This window comes from Podarcis melisellensis (genome assembly GCF_964234715.1).
Source record: "Podarcis melisellensis genome assembly, chromosome: 7".
Classification (NCBI taxonomy): domain Eukaryota; kingdom Metazoa; phylum Chordata; class Lepidosauria; order Squamata; family Lacertidae; genus Podarcis; species Podarcis melisellensis.
Window position 1 is genome coordinate 24,935,180 of NC_138539.1, and position 18,467 is coordinate 24,953,646.

General features: G+C 43.0%; 1 protein-coding gene and 1 long non-coding RNA gene across 4 annotated transcripts in view; one reads left to right on the plus strand and one right to left on the minus strand.

The window, feature by feature from the left end:
• Nucleotides 1-18,467, minus strand: part of LOC309374656 (uncharacterized protein) — a 118,061-nt gene that overhangs the window by 60,727 nt on the left and 38,867 nt on the right. The window lies entirely within an intron of this gene.
• On the plus strand, nucleotides 342-3,752 carry LOC309374725. 3 transcript variants are annotated; one of them, XR_014170681.1, is made up of 4 exons: nucleotides 342-765; nucleotides 1,238-1,329; nucleotides 3,015-3,083; nucleotides 3,428-3,752. It is a non-coding gene; the product is annotated as an uncharacterized lncRNA (long non-coding RNA). The 3 variants fall into 3 exon arrangements; XR_014170680.1 differs by having other exon boundaries at nucleotides 3,015-3,752; XR_014170682.1 differs by having other exon boundaries at nucleotides 3,018-3,752.

An 18,467-nucleotide genomic window follows, 5' to 3' on the forward strand; every position in this document is an offset into this window, starting at 1 on the left:
GGGTGCGCTGCTGAAGGGGGAGTAAGGCTCGAAGCCCTCCCTGCTGGAGAAGGGGCGCACGGGAATGGGTTCACACGGGGCGCCCTTCGAGCAAAGCCTTGGGTCATTCTCCCCTGAAGCTCTCTGGCCTCCCCCCGCGCAATCCGAGCAGTTCAAAACATTTCTGCTGCTTGAGGTGAAGGGCAATGTGGATGCAGCACACCTCGCATTTCCGTGCACTGACACCGAGGGGCTTCGCTTCAAGCCTGGAAAAGGGATTTCTCCTGAGGCAGCAGCAGGATTGCCTTTGGTTACCTGGCATACGTAGGCAGCAAGGTCCTGCATCACCTGCCTGCTGCTCCCCAGCACTTGCCACTTCACTTTGCCCTAGAGTAGTATAAGGGGAATAATTTGGATCCGTTCATTGTAAAAGAGATTCGGAGGATCTAACACGCACAAACCATATGTGACTCCCCTCTATTTTAACTCGCCTTGTGTAACAAAAACGTTTTCACCAGATTGGGTTGTGATTGCTGTGTCCGCTGATGTTATGAATGTTGTTATGGCCTTTGATGAGTGCAATCAACATTTTGATGAGGAAGAAGATACATAATAAGGCTGTTTCTGTGCTTGTTGGAGCCGCTTGTGCCCACACATCTATTATTAGCGCTGAGGATGGGGATGAACATGAAACACCTTGCCTATTAAGTCTTCAGTGCAATACTTTTCCTGATGGGAATTCGCCTCCGCAAAGGCTTGACTGCTGTAGCACCTAGATGTCTTTGGGTAGGTCTCGCTTAGAATGTGTTTGGAAGTGTTTTTTAACACTTGGGTTTTAGGCTGCAAGTAAAATTTCCTTCATACCAGCATTACTGCACTAGCCACGGGCATAGCCAGGATTTTTGTTTTTTAGGGGCCCCCCTCTTGGCTAAGCCCCTGGCACTAGTACTGCAAATTTTTTCGCTCCATCCGCCTGGGAAGTGCAGCCGGGAGAATCCGCACTGGTAGGTAGGCCACAGAAAGCCCCGAAACACTGAGGGGTTGAGCTATCCACAGACCACTGAATCCCCAACATTGGGTCCATTGCTACACTAACTCCAAGCTGGCGAAACAATTTGCCTGTCCTCTTGCGCTGAATGGTGTAAGAAGCAGGGCTGCAGATGCGGCAGTGACCCACTCCTCCGCTCCATTAAGCCTGGCCAGGGTTTGAATTGCCGTCCCAGTTTGTAGCATTTGTTTGTTTGTTTATTTTCCGCAGGCTCAACTGGTGGACCTGAGTAATAACAGACTGCTGGACACTAAGGGCTTCCACACTTCGTCTTAAAAGTAAAGATAACAATAGCTTACCAGGTAAAGTAGGAGAGGTTGAGTGTACAGAGAACTTACTCTCTACTTTCACTGTGTGTGAAATCTTCTCTAAGACCTGTGCAGAATTTGGTGTGAGTTAAGACCTCATTCTCTCTCTCCCTTTGCAACCAAGACAAGCATCTACAGTATTTCACATACATATATCCACATATTGTTATTTCTGAAGTGGATTCCATTCAAAATGACTGCTGTTCCACACTTATTTGCTGGTTTACTTGCGGTATCTGAATTATAGCTTTTTCATGAAGGGATAGATTGTGCTATATCCCATAATACTACCCGTTCAAAAGTAGTGATACTGGGATTATTAATAGTTGGGATATATCTGGATTCAGACCTAATTCAGACCTTTCTGAATTTAAGAAGTCTAATAAATTTGAATATATTGATCTTAATATTTAGGGCGTTTTGTCGTGGAATTGGTACAACGATAGTCCCTTTCCCCCAAAAAAAGTCTGAGTTCAATCTGGTTCAGGGTATATGACAATAATTTGATTACCAAGTCACTTGTCTTGGTGGTCCTCTTGCATTTTACATAAAGGAGGAGCCACTGTCACATCTATGTACAAGAGAAGGCTTTATATAAATACAAAAAATTCTTTAGGGGGCAAAACCCTACAGGGACCCCCCCAAAAAAAGCACCCCAGTCCAATAAGAATTGAAAATGCTCAATGGCCACAAAATGTTGAATATCTGGGGAAGGAATGGAAAATGGGGCGATAATGGAGTAGAGTATCGTGGAGGACAGCATGGCTTACTGGAATACTGAACAGGAACCCTCCATACTTTAATATTTTGTTGCAGGTCCCACTTATAAACATTTAATATTCAAATTATTCAGTTCAGTACATGTTGTGGCAACCGCAGACACATGACACTGTGGTCTACAACCACAGTGACAAGCCACACACACACTGTGCCTCCAGTCTCAAACCACAGGCAACCCTCACACCACCAGATCCACAACACACACACCCGTTTATCACCACTCTCAAAGCAAAATTCTTAACAGAATATTAATAATTATAATAAATAAAACATCTTTTTGATGATTGTGATCAGTACTTGATTCTGACACTCTAGGAAAATGCAACCTACCTTTCTCTACTAATTCATCTACCTAGCCTCAATATTATTGAGCCTAAGCAGGGCTTCTTGTATTCCCTTGTTCCCACTAACTGATTTCGTCCTGGCCTTTCATTGCCTTTATGTTGCTCAGTTGAGTTTTCATGCCTCCACCCCCCAAAAAAATCTGCCTTTCAACCTTTTCCCGAAAATGAGACATCAAAGTTTGCTTTATACTATATCCCCTTGTGCTCGTTGTGACTCTGGTAGTTTCATTTTCATTTTCCCTGTTCATTTTCTTTTCATTTTCATTTCCTCAAGCAGGATCTAAAAGAATGAGTTAAACGTTCTTTTTTCGGGGGGTGGGGGTGGGAATATGCATCTTGATGTTGGGTGGTTCAAGTTTACCTTGTTTTTTATGATTGTAATATATTCTTGTTATGGAATTTAACACTGCTCTTTCCACTGGGTTGTTTCACTGCTCATACAGCTACACTTTTTATTTCTGGGAAACTAAGTGCTTGAACTTCAAATCCAAACTGCATATCAAATGCAAGACAAATCTAACGAGCGATCAATTTTTGTTCTGCTTAATCCTCCAGCAGAAAGTGGTGGCTGGGCTGCCTAAACCAGATGTTCTCATAGTTACTTCTATTTTCAAGCTTCAGGCTGTGAGTATCACTCTTATGTAGCCAAAATGACACCACCTACATACAAGAAGTGGGGTATCAGCAGGCTCAGAGGAACCCAGAGAACAGTTCAATAAGAAAGAACTATGTATGCTCAGTAGTTATGGAATGCTCACTGTACATTGGGGAGAAATATGGAAACCTGTTTGGGGAAAATGGAATGGAGTGGAGAGTTCTGAACAGAAGCAGTCCACGTAGTAACATTAATTATTATTAATAATTGTTAACATTATTAAAAAGCATTAAAAGCAAGAGCAGGACTACAAAACATACAAAAATAATCAACATTACATTGTACAAATGATGTCACTTCTATTATGTTCTAGTGGCCTGCTGCAACAGCTAAGTCTTACTGAACATACGGTAGTATGGAAGACAATTTGATCTCTTCAGGGAAGGAGTTCCATAGCCTTGCAATGTCCCCCTGAGCCATATTGCCTGAGGACAACACAAGCAATGCATCCCCTGCAGATCACAAAACTCAGGCTGGCTAGTTCTAGGCTGGGTTCTCCTTGAGTCCTAAGTCATGTATGACTTTGCAAGCTGTTTGCAGTTCCCACTTGTAACGGTTTACAGTTAATTACATATTCACATAACTTCAGTTTGTATAAGAACTTCTTTCTCATAAAGCCCAGAAATTCAAAAACCTTATATTAGATGCCTCACAGTTTTGCTTTTTTCTGATCTTATGCTCTCTTCCGTTTCACTTCTCTTCCAACTTCCTTTGATGGTTTCCTTTTGAAAGCTCTCGACCGGCAAGATAAAAAGCTCTTTCAACCTTATATAAACACTTCCACCAGCACACCACTTAGTTGACTGTGCCTTAAATTTTACAAAGCTCATAAGAGCATGGTGCCATGAATATGGTTATTTTTATGTCAGTGATTTAGAGATCAGCCTTCTTGAGACTGGGATATAGTTGTTTCACGCACTTCATCTCCTATTATGGTTCCTTCCACCACCACCACCACACCTTTTTAACTATGTTTATCAAAGTAGTTTATTGGATACAACAGAAGATATGCAAAACATAAATTCAGTTTTAAAAGTCAAGCCAAAAAAATTACATCATAGCATATCAATTACACAGCTTTTGGCAACAGCATACTCTTTACCATGCTTTTTAACATCTATATGAAGCCGCTGGGAGAGATCATAAGGGGGTTTGGGCTGGGTGTTCATCAGTATGCAGATGATACCCAACTCTACCTCTCTTTCAAATCAGAACCAGTGAAGGTGGTGAAGGTCCTTTGTTAGTGCCTGGAGGCGGTTGAAGGATGGATGGCGGCTAACAGATTGAGGTTGAATCCTGACAAGACAGAAGTACTGTTTTGGGGGGACAGAGGGCGGGTGGGTTTGGGGGACTCCTTGGCCCTGAATGGGGCAACTGTTCCCCTGAAGGAGCAGGTGTGCAGCCTGGGAGTCAGTTTGGACTCACAGCTATCCATAGAGGCTCAGGTCAATTCTGTGTCCAGGGCAGCTGTCTACCAGCTCCATCTGGTACACAGGCTGAGACCCTACCTGCCCGCGGACTGTCTCGCCAGAGTGGTGCATGTTCTAGTTATCTCCAGCTTGGACTACTGCAACACGCTCTACGTAGGGCTACCTTTGAAGGTGACCCAGAAACTACAACTAATTCAGATTGTGGCAGCTAGACTGGTGATTGGGAGTAGCCGCCAAGACCACATAACACCTGTCTTGAAAGACCTACATTGGCTCCCAGTATGTTTCCGAGCACAATTCAAAGTGTTGGTGCTGACCTTTAAAGCCCTAAAAGGACTCAGCCCAGTATACCCGAGGGAGCGTCTCTACCCCCGTCGTTCAACCCAGACACTGAGGTGCAGTGCCAAGGGCCTTCTGGCGGTTCCCTCACTGCGAGAAGTGAAGTCACAGGGAACTAGGCAGAGGGCCTTCACGGTAGTGGCGCCCGCCCTGTGTTCCACGGTAGTGACGCCCGCCCTCCCATCAAGAAATAAACAACTATCTGATGTTTAGAAGACATCTGAAGGCAGCCCTCTTTAAGGAAGTTTTTAATGATTATGTTTTAATGTATTTTTAATCTTTTGTTGGAAGCCGCCCAGAGTGGCTGAGAATGGGCATTTCCACTGATCCAGAAAATAGAAAAATAGAACAATATAAAAGAGGATCAAATAAAATCAGAATAGAAATATTCAGCAGATATTTGTTTTATGATTTAAACTTTGTGTTTGTGTGCACCCCCACAAAAAAATGTATTTTTCAAACTTCAACCTGGATATTTATCACAGGATGAAATATCTGCAGAAACTCTAATTTCATTGTTTTATGTGTCACCACCCACATTGAGGTGCTGGTGGTGGTTGCATTTTGCATAATCTGTGGCTGCATTCATTTAAAATCAATTGTTTCATTGTAATTTTATAGAAGTTTCCCCATCAGTACTGATGTACTATAGGTAAAGGTAAAGGTACCCCTGCCCGTACGGGCCAGTCTTGACAGACTCTGGGGTTGTGCGCCCATCTCACTTAAGAGGCCAGGGGCCAGCGCTGTCCGGAGACTCTTCCGGGTCACGTGGCCAGCGTGACATCGCTGCTCTGGCGAGCCAGAGCTGCACACGGAAACGCCGTTTACCTTCCCGCTGGTTAGCGGTCCCTATTTATCTACTTGCACCCGGAGGTGCTTTCGAACTGCTAGGTTGGCAGGCGCTGGGACCGAGCAGCGGGAGCGCACCCCGCAGCAGGGATTCGAACCGCCGACCTTTAGATCGGCAAGTCCTAGGCGCTGAGGCTTTAACCCACAGCGCCACCTGTGTCCCTCTGATGTACTATATTACAATACTAATTTAGTGGCAACATTGTGCACTTCTAACCAATATTGCAGAAGAGTCCAGTGAACAATAAACTTCTGTAGAAATGAACAAAATGTGCCTCAATTCAAGATACTGATAAAGAGGAAGATTCACTATTTGAGACAAGTGTTTGAACTTATCAAACTCCATGGCACTGAAAGCAGAAAGATGATGTAACATTTTGCGTAATTTTGCTGAAAATCCTTGAATCATTTCTTCATAATACATTTCAGAAAATAACACTATTTTATAAATAGCCATCCGTTTCTCCCATTTAAACCACATAAGTAAAGTAAAATATCCCTAACACTCCAGTTTCATTAAGCTTTCTTCGGTAAAACAAATTCTAAAGCGCTTAATAGTGTATTACTATCTTGCAGCCAAAGTTTTGTGGCACTTTGGAGACTTAACAATTTGTACAAGCAAATAAAGACTAATGAGGTTATTTACAGTCAAGCGGTGTATAATTTTTATGAAATAAAGAAAAACAATAAAGCAAATTACTTATGCTTCCATGGACAAACCCACTTTGCCAGGTGAGTGAAGTGAAATCTAAGTTGGCAAGTGCATAAAGGAGAAAATTGTACAGTACTGTGGGAGCTGAATGGCAGTGAGATGCAAATGTCATTAGTAAACTGGCATAAAGCCATACAGTAAAAGGTGGTTGAATCCCAAATTTCATCTCCATCCTTTCTGTTACTTAACAGAATATGATCTGAGCTGGCCCAATATATTTTGCCGCTTGGAGCAAAGGTGTTCCACCTCCCATCTGCCATCGTGGCAATTTGGTCTTATTTCAGCACTGCTGACAAGAGAGTCCTCCACAGCATTTGAGAGTAGCCCGCTAGCTTAAGAGGGTGCAGGGCAGGCCACGTGGTATATGTAGATCTCCCTTCTAACTTTACTCACTGGCTTCTTTGCTTCCTGCTATCGGCTCACTGCCTGCTCCAATGCTGCAATGCAGCACCATTGTGCAACACATGAATGGAGGAGCACATGACCTGGGCTGGTTGCCTCTGCCTGCCTGCCTGCCTGCCTGCTTGCTTGCATAGGCAACTTTCCTAACAGTGTGAGGTTAGAGCATGTCATTTTAGGGGGTGGATCTTAATTTTTGCAAATTTCTTTAGTGAGGGGTATTAAAAATATGTTTTGGGGGTAAGGAATTCAAATCTGCTTTTGTTTTTTGTGAATGGACAACATTTCGCTTGGTAAGTCAACATTTGATGAAGAAGCACATAAACTATTCTTGGAGAAACAAAGAATTTTAATTTTACCTTTTGAAAGTGTCAGGCAACGTAAAATATGTAATATATATAAATGAAAAAATAATATTAATATATAATACAACTGCAAGTACAGTGGTACCTCAGGTTAAGAACTCAATTCGTTCTGGAGGTCCATTCTTAATAGGGCCGCCGGGCCGCCACCACCGCACAATTTCTGTTCTTAACCCAAGGTACTATTTCTGGGTTAGTGGAGTCTGTAACCTGAAGTGTCTGTAACCCGAGGTACCACTGTACTTGGCAATCATTTTTAATTATATATCTATGCAATTTTACATACATATTATTTACCAAGCAAAACTACCATTATATTAATGTAACCCAAATATATTTTGAATGCCCAAGTCATGTTGCAAACTTTTTAGCACCCCTCCTTTTTTGCAATTTGAAAGTTGAAAAATTCAACACACCTTACTGTGAGGTGGTTTGGGAAATGTGACCAGGCAAAACAGAAAGCCCAGCCTGTAACAGTAAAGCATCACTGCCAGTTCAGGAAAATGGCAATACCTGTAAGGAGGAACCCATAGAGAAATGGCCATGGACAGCCATGTCATTCAGCATCCACCGCATGAGGAAGCCCTCTCAATTTGCCTCCAAGAGTACAGCAAGACCCAGGTATGAGAGCTCTTGTTCTAGATAACATGAAATATTTTGGTTTTGTAGCTGTCAGTAATGGAGGCCACTACAAACTAAGAACATGCTAGGTAAGCAGTTTATCTTCCGATATATCTGTGAGTTGTTCAACCAAGCACTTTTGCAAAATGGAGCTGGTTCAGCACCTCATCATAGTCTAGCATCCTGTATGATCTTAGATTATTCCCTCAGGCGCAGTTCTTCAAGTTATTAATGTTATTCTTAAGAACACACTCACTTTTTAAAATCCACTGTCCTGTACCACTACCCCTGCCCACATTTTCTCAGTGAGCACAGTCATTTGTTATTTTTTCCAGAGAAATTAACTACATCACCATTTCAGCCGTCACACTCTCATTGATTGCCTTAGAATCTGGCTTGGAATTTCTGCCATATTCTCTATTTCAATTATTTTCACCTCCTGTATTTGGGGCAGCCTTTTTAGGTTCAAGGTCTACATCAGAAACTGAAGCTATGTCTGATGCTTTAAGGGAGTCTTAAAAGTTTTGACTTACTGGCAGCAAGATCTTTGGTCAGATCTCAGCGGGGCTCTTCTAAAGTTAATCATTTGCATCCTGTAACAAATAACCAAGGTGGTTGTATATGTGTAGTGAACTATAAATCATAGGTCAGAGTGTGACCAGTACTGGCTTAACTCAGATTGTGTTGGATTTGAAAAAGTAAGGCTGTGGTCGATATCCAGCAGGTCTTATCAGCATATATACAGCTACATTGAGACTTCCTCACTCATTTCTGTTCATAGAGAACTGCTGCTGCATTTCATACAGACTGCTTCCCTTCAAGGGAGAGAACAGCGAGCCCTTGTGTATGCAAGGGACTTGGGACTGTGGCCAAGGTCCAATGTACTTACATCTACTATTTGTGCCAGAAATTGTGTTTGCAAGCACAACTGACTTGCTCATTTGCTGGAACAAGGAACTATCTCAGAAATGAGCTCAAGAAGTCACACGAATTAACCCAATCAACAATTTATGTCACATTTCCAAACTCGGCCTATATCAATAACATTGTCAGTAGAACTGCCTCGCCCATACATGCTACTGCTCCTAATGTATTTCAGTGCTCTAAATCTGTGAGAAGGCTTCAGCTAATGTATCTCCTGCCCTGGTCCTCAACCCTGACCAATGGCCATGCTGGTTGGGGCTGATAGGACTTGGATTCCACCCACATCTGCAAAGCCACAGGTTGCCCATCACTGATAACGATATAAAGGGCCTTTGGACAGAAGGGGAAATTATTGGCGAAAAGAGTGTGGTGGGTTACTGATTCTGTATGCCTTCTGTTTCCTTAGAAATATTTTCATAACATCCAAGAAAAATGAGCATAGTCTCTCAGGAAGAATATGTTCAGCAGGCACACATATGGTGTTTGGTTAGAAGAAGGAAAGACAAACGGGTCTGAATTTAGAACAATCCAATTACTATAAGCTTCTCAAACGTCCACACTTCCAACTGCTGGCATTTGTCTAAAGGTGCACCAAAAAACCAAAAAAAAAAATCTTACAGGGAAAGTACTTTGATATGAATAAGATGCAAGCCACATGTGAGTGTAAATCTAAAAACAAATGTATGTAAACATATGTGTGTAATATGAGACTGTACACAGGATGAACTCTTGTTTCCTATGCAATTGGTTTTTCCAATTGCAGTGTAGCTAAAATTCTCTTTATGGTAGGTTATACATTCTATGCACACTGCCTCGTTGCTTGTATGATTTCCCCCCTTCATGAAAGACAGACAGATTGGAAAAATCCTGTTTCCTTGGTTCATACAGCTCACCAGATAGCCTTGTGCCAATCCCAATCTTTTAGCCTAATTTATGTCTTGGGGTTGGCATAGCGATAACTCCCATACACCTCCCTCAGATCTGGATCCAAACAGGAGAGACTAAGATTAAAAGGGAAACTGTGCCCTGTCAGATGTTATGGACTCCAGCTACCATGAACCTCAGCCAGTATGGTCAGTAATCGGGGCAATGGGAGTTGGGAGTTTGAATGTGAGCTTCATAATTTGTCCCAGTAAACAAGGGAGTTATGTACAGAGGTAAACTGTCTAAATGGATTTCAGTTAGCAATAGAAGACCAGTGAATGCAATTTAGTATATAAAAGATGTAAGCATAGTCCACAAATAACGTCAAAGGAAAATCAAAATAACATTTTACATGAATTAATTTTGAGATAAGAGAAAATATAAGAAGCTGTGTATACAAGAGGCAAAAATTGGAATACAGTGATTGCGGGAGAAAATGCGAAGCAATCAGGTAAAGTAGCTTTTATGTAAGATTGCAGCATGCATGATTAAAATTAAATGCACCCCAGCCACCAACCCACCTAAACTCCAACAACCTTCTAGTTAAGGTTTATACACTGCACGCTGCATAGCAGATAGAAATAAAGGTTAAGGAAGACAGTTTGATCCCCATGTGAAATTTTGTGTAAATCAGCCCAATATAAGACCCAAGAAAAAATAATTCATTGGAAAATGAGAATATTTAAAAATAGAGGGGTGAAATCTTTACAGGGAATAAATTAAATAAGGAGAAGGGGAAAGCAACATAAAAATTAAACTTATTCAAAGCTACCTGTAGGCCAAAGATCAGGGAAAAAAATCACAAGCAGTTCAGAGAAGTTAAAAGGAAAACCTCCCAAGCATTAAAAAAATTAATCCAACCTGTACAAAAGACGATGGAAAGCTCAGCATAGATGCACCTAACCCAATGGAAAACAACTACAAACGGCAAGAATGAGAGATAAAAGCAAAGCTTTCTTTGAAATGTGAATTTGAAAAATAAACTTTGCTTTGTGTTGCTGCATCTGATGAGCTCTAAAGAACTTATTATTGTATGTATCTTTGTATATCATTCACACTATGGACCATTCTAGCATAGCTTGAATAGTAGCCATTTATCCATCCTTCCCTCTCATTTCAAAATCCAGAGGCCCAGTCTGAGAAAAATACCTGTCCTCTCCTGCAACAGGAAACAAGACAACAGTTTGTGAGCTACTGTACATTTCCGAACCAAAGATCTTCCATGCCATTGACGGAATGGACTCCCCCAATATAAGAGTAGACCTACAACATCTGGAGGACCACAGGTTCTCCATCCCTAGTCTAAGGCACACAACACTGAGCAATTTAGCTGGTTCAGAAACATATCTGTCTTTTTCTTCAGATGCATGCAGCCCAAACTGTGCTTTTGTTAAATTGTTTTAGCACAGAGAACATCTGTCGAGGAAACGTCTTGAATTATGTCTCCAGGGAAGCAGCCAGACATTTAAATCTGAGAATGGAGCCGTTTTAACTGTATGAATTGTCTTGACTGGTTCTGTAAACAAATATGCCAAGTAGCGTTGGCATCTTTTAGTCACTAGAAAATGAGCAATTACTATGTCTTAATTACTCCCCTACCCCTGTATTCTTGCATTCCTCGCATGCTTGTTGAAGGATGACAGTCTCAGCTGAATGAAGATGGATGGCTGAGCATATTATTATAGTATGATGACATGTGCTAAGAATACACTGTTCAGGTGCACCTGGTGTTAGCCGCCCTGAGCCCAGCTTCGGCTGGGGAGGGCGGGATATAAATAAAATTTATTATTATTATTATTATTATGTAACAGCAGCTCCTCAAATGCATACACGTACAGACACTTCCATCCTTCTTCTATAAAATCAATGTCACACTTTCATGGTATAGCCAGCACACTCAATTCCAAAAGCTATACCACAAACAGAAGTGATGTCCAAACGTTTTGCTAGCATGTCACCCCTGAACAAATTCGTAGCTAAGTGTACAGATACAACTGTCCATTTTGGCCTACCTTGCACACTCCAGTGCCTCATGTCCTCATCAGTTGTAAGGTCATGGCCCTCACTTTTCGTACAAGTGGTTGTGGGTTCAAATGCCACATGCCCTGCCCTGTCCCTGCATCAATAAATAAATAAATCCATCCAAACAACCTTAAGGGATTTTGTGGAAGGTACTTGACTGGGAGAAGACGAAATTGTGTCCCATTGTGAACATACAAAATATTTTGAATATACATGGGTTTTCCCAAAAGGCCTGTAATTTATACTGTACTTCCTTAATATAGTAGCCAGCCCCACCCCTATTTGTTGTCTATGCTCTGGTAACCTCTAGGTTAGATTACTGCAACACACACGTGGGGCTGCCTCTGAAGATGGTTCAGAAACTTCGGGTGTTGTAAATTCAGCAGCCAGGTTGTTCAATGAGGCAAGTCACTTTGAGCATATAACGTCAATCCTTGCCCAACTACACTGGCTGCCAATTAGATTCCAGACCCAGTTCAAAGTGCTGATTTTGAGCTATAAAGCCTTAAATGGCTCAGGACCACAATACCTAAGGCATTGCCTTTCCCCATATGAACTGACCCAGACTCTGCAATCATAATCTGAGGCCCTTTTTTGTGTTCCTCCTCCATGAGAGGTCCAGAGGGTGGCAACACAAGAACGGACCTTTTATGCAGTAGTTCTGCTCTCCCCAGGGAAGCTCACCTGCAGCCTCTGTTACACATCTTTAGGTGTCAGGCAAAAACATTCCTCTTCTCTCAGGCCTCTGGCTAATTAAACTATGGCCTTTTAACTTGGGGGGGGCCTCTGTTTTTGTTTGCTGCTACGTTGTGCATTTTTGTGCTTTTATGTTGTAAACCACCCTGTGATCCTCAGGTGAAGGGCGGTATAGAAATTGAATAAATATACAAAATAAATAATGGTTGGATTCCTATTTGGCCGCTCTAGTTTCAGTGGTGGCCGGCGGGGCTGGGAGAACCAAAAATTAAAAAGACATACAGTGGTACCTTGGTTCTCGAACAGCTTGGCTCCCGAACAAATTGGCTCCTGAACGCCGCAAACCCAGAAGTAAGTGTTTCGGTTTGCGAACGTTTTTCGGATGCCAATTGTCCGACGCGGATTCTGCTTGAGTGCAGGAAGCCCCTGCAGCCAATCGGAAGCCACGCCTTGGTTTTTGAACCGTTTTGGGAGTCGAACGGACTGCCAGAACGGATTAAGTTTGACAGCCAAGGTACCACTGCACTTCTTTTCCTCCTTGCAGGGCTTGGTGGAGGTGCCCCATTCCTGGTGTAATGTAAACCTTGAGTTCACTCAAAGTGGGTCTCCTGGTTACCAACATCAGTATGACTGTGCTGTAACAAAGATCAAAACCATCATATACCGTATTTTTCGCTCTATAAGACACACTTTCCCCCCTCCAAAAATTAAGGGGAAATGTGTGTGCGTCTTATGGAGCGAATACAGGCTCCATGGCTTCAGCAAAAGCAACACGAAGCCTCCGAAGCGCAGTGGGAGCGCTCCCGTCGTACTCGGGAGGCTTCAGGCGGCTATCCCTGAAGCCTGGAGAGTGAGAGGGGTTGGAGTGCACCAACCTTTTGCTGAAGCCAGGAGAGCGAGATTGGTAGGTGCACACCAATCCCTCTTGCTCTCCAGGCTTTGCTTCGCTGGAGAGGCGCTGCAGTTTTTCCTCTCTGCGCAGCGCCCCTTCAGCAAACCGGGAGGAGAAATGGCAGGGGCTCCGTTTCTCCTGCCGCTTTCCTGAAGGGGCGCTGCGCAGAGAGGGATAGGTTTTTTTTTCTTGTTCTCCCCCTCTAAAACTAGGTGCGTCTTATGGTCGGGTGCATCCTATAGAGTGAAAAATACGGTATATATTTTTAAAGAAAAGGATAGTATTGTGCTGAAGATAATCAAATTTTTTTACTTTCCAAATGCATGTTTTAATTAAATACTGCTAATAGGGAAAGCACAGAGGATTTTACATATGTGGCTCCGGGGGGGGGGGAGAGATGGACGATGACAGCGTTGCCAGAGGAAGTGGAGGGGGCAGGCTGACTCACTCGAACAGAAGGGGCTGACGAGTTAATGAATGAACTAAGGAGGTACATCTTCACCTGTCACATGCTGCCTACAATGCAATCTAATCTAATGGGAGTTCTATACATCACTCTCAGAAAAGAAGCAGAATGTTTTATTTGCGGGTAGAGCAGCACACCTTCCAAACTCACAGCTCTGTTGTTGAATATGATAAGATTGTTGTGGCATTTCCTCCCCCCCCCCCCCAAGCACACTGTATTCAAAATGAGAGGCAATGCCTGAGTACACTATTGGGTTTTTAGCATATTACCATATGACCTCTATGACCATATAATTGCACATGGTGACTGCAAGCTGTTGTAACTGCTTACATCCTGTTTACGGTACTTATTTCTCAGCATTCTCTCCCTCGCCTCTGCTTACCACACCACATTTGCTTCCTGACATCACAACAGAGACGCTCCTTTTCTTTTTTGCAGCTACATATCTTCCTATAGTTGGATTTTATGCACCTGCTAAATGTTCTCCATTAGCACTAGAGGGTTTTGTCTGCTTTCCCTCAGTATTATATAGGATCCACATACCTTCCACCATTTATTTCTCAAGCCAAGCTAGTTTTATGGAGGGTAGGAGCACACAGAAAGCTACAATTCTACAGAGTCACGCTGTTTGTGCTTGCAGCTCAGTATTGACTAAACCAGCAGCATCTAGCCTCTGGCCCTCCAGATACAATGGTACCTCGAGTTACATACGCTTCAGGTTATATACGCTTCAGTTTACAGACTCCGCTAACCCAGAAATAGTACCTCGGGTTAAGAACTTTGCTTCAGGATGAGAACAGAAATCGTGCTCCGGCGGCGCGGCAGCAGCAGGAGGCCCCATTAGCTAAAGTGGTGCTTCACGTTAAGAACAGTTTCAGGTTAAGCACGGACCTCCGGAATGAATTAAGTACTTAACCCGAAGTACCACTGTATTGTTGGTTTGCAGCTCACATTGTTCCCAAGCGAGGTAATCGGTGTGTGTAGTTTCACAGAACAAGTGATATGATTATTCTCTAGTGTTTTCACAATGTTGGAAGTAGGCTTTTGTGTTAAGGTAAACGGCATTTCCGTGTGCTGCTCTGGTTCACCAGAAGCGGCTTAGTCATGCTGGCCACATGACCCAGAAGCTGTATGCCGGCTCCCTCGGCCAATAAAGCAAGATGAGCACCGCAACCCCAGAGTCGGTCACGACTGGACCCAATGGTCAGGGGTCCCTTTACCTTTATGCAAAATTAGCTGTCAGGCATCAGTTGTCAAAGCAACGTATTTGATTTTACATGCACAGCCCAATGCTAACCCAGTTAGGCTGAGCCTTTTTAAAAAGTAAGTACATACTTCCTGGCTTAATTTTCTCACCACCTTGCCCTGTTGCAATTTGTTATGCTTCATTTATGAGTGATCATGTAACTGGAAGGATAGCATTCACTTATCATTGTCCCTGGTTAAATTTCCTAACCCCCATGATTTTAAAAAGTAGGCTGGCCATATCATACTTTTTATTTTTGCTTGGAGCACAAGTGGAAGAGGAAGAGGCCTGCATCACTGAAAAACTTGCACCCGGCATCTTGGACATTTGCCTCTCCAATAAAATAACTACCCCATGCTTTATCAAAGACAGTCAAAGCTGCCTCCCTGATGACCAGCACAGCATGCTAGTAATTCAGCAGTCTTATCTCTCCCAGCATTGGTCACTGGTGGGTTTTGAACAGCCACTGGGTCTCACCTTGATCTCAGCTGTGTTACACCAGTAGCAGAACCACACCCATCACATCATTTCCTTGTTAAAAGTTGTTAAAGTTTAACAGAAAGACAAGCAAAAGCCTAAAAAGCTACCTTATACATCTCAGACACTTTGCCATCTCTAATATGTACTTAGTGTCCGACTTAGTGTACCACAGACTGTGGTACAGGTCTTTCAGATTTTTCTGTTAACTAGAGATGCCAGTGAACAAACTTTTCCTGCATGCATACAACATGCTTTACTACTGCTACTATAGCCTCTACCATGAAAACAGCGGTAGCAAACCACAAGGAAGGGTAAGCATATATTGGGGGGGAGGGGCGGAATAAGATGGAGCCCATGTTCCACTTCTGGGTTAAAAGCTAGATCTCCACATTGTAAGAGAAAGGTTGGGGATTATTGTTACACTGAGTAGGAGCGTAATCTAAATGCTTAATTTGCTGTTCTGTAAAATTCTCACTCTACACCAATAAAATGCATGCCAGCTTGAGTTTTGCAAGCTGTGTACACATTACAAGTTTAGAATGCAGGTAGGTCATTCCTTTTCTCAATTTGGAACAATGTAGGTTTTGAGGGAAAGAGTATTTCATAAGAAACACGATAGGCGTGGATTGTGGCTAACAGTCATGTGTACACTGCTTCCCAAGCCAGCAGGAGGAGTATACTGAAAGCAAAGTGAAGGGGCCTAAATCATAGCTGGTGCAGTCAAAGCATAGGGACACCTGTAGTTTCATGTTTGGAGTATTTTTTACAAACCTCTATGGAGCACCTTTCCAGATTTAGCTACCACTAGACCTGTAACATGCACTGATGTCATCTATTAAATAAATTTTAATATTTACACTACAATCCCAACCAATCTAAGGGACACAGGTGGCGCTGTGGTCTAAACCACTGAGCCTAGGACTTGCCAATTGGAAGGTTGGTGGTTCGAATCCCCGCGATGGGGTGAGCTCCCATTGCTCGGTCCCTGCTCCTGCCAACCTAGCAGTTTGAAAGCACGTCAAAGTGCAAGTACTGTAGATAAATAGGTACCACTCCAGCGGGAAGGTAAAGGGTGTTTCCGTGCGCAGCTCTGGTTTCGCCAGAAGCGGCTTAGTCATGCTGGCCACATGAACCGGAAGCTGTACGCCTGCTCCCTCGGCCAGTAAAGCAAGATGAGCGCCGCAACCCTAGAGTCGTTCGCAAGTGGACTTAACTGTCAGGGGTCCTTTACCTTTACCCAACCAATCTGCAAGGATTATAATATGACCCACCGATTTGTGAGCCTGCATTGAGGGGAAAGAAAATGATACAGTGTTAATTTCTAGCCCAATGCGTTTTCTCATCTAAAATCATTTTGAAAGTGATTTTGAACAAAAGCAGCAACTATACTTAATAATAAAAAGTTCAACAACGTGGACCAGCCCAAAAAGTTTTAAACTGTTCTGAAGTTAAAATAACAGCTAAGGAAGTACTTGCTTCTGCTGGCAATATTGTTAATGATATTGAAGAGATCAACAACATTAAAAAACAGTCCTTCAGGGAGACCAAATGCACACATGGCTTGATGGCAGGGTGCCAATGTCATCCTTCAGAATACATCCTCTTTCAGACTAGCAGTGTGCCACATGAAATAAGCACATCCCTATATGCACCCAGTGAGACTTGCCTAGTGGATGCACAGGGGATACTGCTGTACACCCCACTGAGTTCAAAGAAACTTGCTCCCAATTAAATGAGTACAATAAATATGCATAGGATCGCACTGCAAGTGTACATTTTTTTCTTTTCACTATAGACACTTGAAGAGTGGGAAACCAATCCAGCTGGGGCCCTCGCTATTCCAGAATGTCAGGAAAGCTCTTCCTCACAAATCGACCAGGATTAGCACATTCCAAACAACGTAGAATAAGTAGTCAAATAGCTCCTGTAATTAGCCATTTCAATGAGATACAAATCATTATGCAACAATGCATTAAAGCACTGGTCCCCAAAGCGCAGCTTGTAATGGCCTTCACATTAAGTTGTTATTTTGGGATTTTCCAAGTTTCCTTCGGTGCAATAGGCCCTCTGATTGAAACTGCAGTAGGATCTTCCGCTTAGACAAATTCATTATGTGGCACGTTGTTCACTAAAAGCACTGGATGCTGTTACACAACAAAGCAGCTGTGGGGATTAATCCTGATTAAAGTGGGGGGGGAGGCGAGAGGGAGATTACATGCAGAATTTCATTCAACAACTCAACGATAGCTACAAAGAAGTAACGTGGAGAAACAGATAGATGACTGGGTGAATTGTGTTATACAGAACTGAGATATGTTGTGCATCTGGGGCTTTGCTACCAACAGTGTACTACTGCTCATTTGCAAGATGCAAGGGCACCAATTCTTCCCTCCGCCCCTCCTATTGTGATACTACCTTCAACTCACTATGAGTAGCTTACATTTGAAGAAGGGGCAGCCTTGCTGCAGGAGCAAGTCCGCTTGGTCCCAAGAAGCGTCCAGCCCAGTCCATTTAGGAGAAAGAAAGAAATTACTCTCCATATATATTTTTGTAAATAACATATGGACCATGGCCAGGTTATGGTGTAGTCAAGTGCTAGGGAGCCTGTGGTGTGCCAGAGGTTGTTGAACTATGATTCCCAATACCTTGCTTGAACCATTTGCTATTCTGGCCAGAGCTGGTGGGACTTGGAATCCCACAACTTCTGAAGAAGTTTGGCCTAAACACACATGATGGAACAGGTGGCCAAGCTCTGCAGGCCTGGCTCTGGTGAATGCCTGGATTGGAGATGGATGTGCTTCATTGGCAGAACACATGCTTGGCATGCAAAAGGTCCCTGGCCATCTCCGGGTAGACTCGGGAGAGACTCCTGTCTCAAGCTCTTAGCTAGAAGGACCAATGGTTTGATTCAGTATCAGGCAGCTTCCTACGTTAAGACCACCTGGGAATTGCAAACAGCAGGATAACTTTTTTGAATGAATGGAAATGTTC